The sequence below is a fragment of the Ostrinia furnacalis genome, unplaced genomic scaffold (assembly GCF_004193835.3).
Source record: "Ostrinia furnacalis isolate ACB-3 unplaced genomic scaffold, ASM419383v2 OfSCF1331, whole genome shotgun sequence".
Lineage (NCBI taxonomy): Eukaryota > Metazoa > Arthropoda > Insecta > Lepidoptera > Crambidae > Ostrinia > Ostrinia furnacalis.
The window spans coordinates 18,684-21,513 of record NW_021131570.1 but is presented as its reverse complement, the minus strand read 5'-3'; positions in this window follow the sequence as shown (position 1 = coordinate 21,513).

The window sequence follows — 2,830 nt, the reverse complement described above, 5'->3', positions numbered from 1 at the left end:
CCTCCTTTTTTGAAGTCGGTTGAAAACTGTTAAGTTGGGATTAATCGCTATCCATCTGTTAAAGAGGACACGTGAATCTTTATTTGGTTTTATAACCATAAAATTTGGTCTACATAGTTGATCCCAGAGGTGAACCCAAAGTGAGGTCTTTTTTCAAGTCACATTTATGTAATATGTTAATCATTTATTAACACGCTCACTGCGTTATGAGGTCTAAAAAGCCACATGCAGAACTTATCGCAGGTGCGGCAGTGATAATCGCGTTCTCTCACTCTGTGCGGGGGGCGACTATCCTACTATATCAAATTGCTTCTCTTACGAAGCCTAGCATAATGACGTAGAAAATATTGTATGAGGTCGATTAGGTCCCATACGCACTGGATAGAAATTAATCACGTTCAGTGCGCCGTGAGGTCTGAACTGCCTCAAAAATTGCAGGCCTCATAACCGCACAGAGTGAGGCGCGGGCGCCGCGCATTTTGAGTAGTGATGTGATAAGTTTCGATACGGACGCACGCTGTTAGCCGGTGACACATTAACACTGACTTTTTAACTAAAAATGGCATTTATACCTATACACTTAACGCACGTATTTATTTCAGGTATTCCTAGTGGCAGATAATAATATAAGCTAAGCTTGTACTATGGGTACTAGACAACGGATATAAACATACTTAAATACTTTTTTTTAAATAGGTACATACATATTATTATACATAGAAAACACCCAGTCCAATACAAACAAATATGTTCATGCACACAAATACTGTGCGGGAATCGAACTCGCAACCTCCGGAATAGTAGTCCGTTTCGAACCTTTACACCAAACGGCCGACAATGATGTGCTGAACATTCGCTTAAAAAAGGTGGTCAACGAAAGCGCTGCGTAGGTTGCTACGACAGATTAAGACTAACACTAAATAGCACTCAGGCTGCAAAAAAAAACTAAAAAAATTGAAACTTTTTGTGTTCTGTGTGACAAATCCTACTGTTTGCCCTGTTTTAATGAAAAACACTTTAATTAAAAACAAATATTATAATTTTATGGTAACTGAAATTTTGTTTTATTCCCATCCCTAGTCGAGACACAAATTGGACTTTCTTTCAGTGCGAAATGAGGCAGAAAAGATGTCATATATATTTTTTTAATTTATTCAATACCAAAATGTCATAACTGCGGGCGAAGCTAGTTTAAGGTTAAACATCTATTTAAGTTTATAATAGAAAAGTTTCAAGCCAATATTGTCTTTCCTGAGCTATATTTAAAGTATTTTTAGAAACAATATTTTGTGAGGCAGAAAAGGTCTCATACGCACTGTAAAGAAGTTCAATATTGACTCGAAAAGACCTCATACGCACTGGCTGAAAGTCTACGAAAAATGGTTACGCAGTGAGCGTGTTAAGAAATTAAATGTGTTTTTCTTTAAGGATCAATATTGTTGGGGCACCATGATTGTGTCAGAAGAAAATCATTAAAGTTCGCGTCGCGGAAGGTGCGGTTTATTAAAATTTGATGTTGAGTATATTATTGCAATTCAAGACTGCCATTTTGCTTGCAGAAAATAATTTGTCTTCACACTATGTAAGTGTCAAATCTTTACGCCACAAAAAAATTGACAAATAATTCTGAGGGCTTAGTGTGATTCCTCCCCCTTCCTTCCTCATGACCTCCCTAAATAATTTCCACGTCACCCGGTTGGTAACTGCCTGCATCCAGCGCCTTCCTGCTACTTTTATGAGGTCGTCGGTCCACCTTGAGGGTTTATTTCATATGAAGCTCTCTTTTATTTCCTGCTACTGTACCTAGCTAGCTCGCACTTATTACGTGACATGTAAGTTATAAATTACTGTAATGGAGAGAAATATTATTGTCTTGTAACTATCTGTTCATATAATTGTTACTTTTGGGCACTCGTTGTCTTTTTTCTTAGTTACTATTTTTGTTTAGAAGTGAATTTGTAATGACTGTTTTTGTGCCAAATAAATAGAAAAAAAAAAGAGGCTGACAAAGGTGACTGGGTTTCTTCCGCCACTTCTTGTCAGCACCAGCCCATATTATGTTGTCCCGAAGTGGTGGTAGGGTCAGCTATATTTAGGACGTGTATAAGAGTCCTGGAAAGGGCCTATGTACAGAATAAACTATTTCATATCATTTCAGCCGGACGTTTGTTTTATCGTCACATGGATAGCAAAGTATGTGACCCTAATTTCTATATTGGGACTAGAATGTGAAAGATTTAATATTGCAATCAGTGAAGTCAATGTTGAATGCCTGATGGTGCTAAAAAGACCACTTGCAGGTTTGTTTTTGTGTTACAAAAGATAATTTTAAATGCATGGGTATCTATCATTTTGCTTTTCTTCTTTTACCATGTTAATTTCACATTTAATTTTGTTATATTTGTGTATCTATTTGTTGTATCATGCCGTAGTAATGTTACATCAAAATCAATTCATCATCTCAGGCATAAGACGTCCATTGCTGAACATAGTGCCTCCCCCAATGCTTTCCATGTTGTCCGGTTGCTAGCGGCCTGCGTACAGCGCCTTTACGATTTCGTCGGCCCACCTTGTAGCGCTGCGTTCTCCGGTACGCGGACCCCACTCCAAAACCTTGCTGCCCCATTGGCCGACAGTTCTGCGTACTATGTGCCCTGCCCATTGCCACTTCAGCTTGCTAATCCGTCGGGATATGTCAGCGACTTTAGTTCGTTTACGGATCTCCTCATTTCTGATTCGATCTCAATCAATCATATGGTTGTAAATTCATAGTGTACCTACCGCTAGCTACCTAATGTTAGCTGTTTCACCCGTAATTTTGTCGTAATTC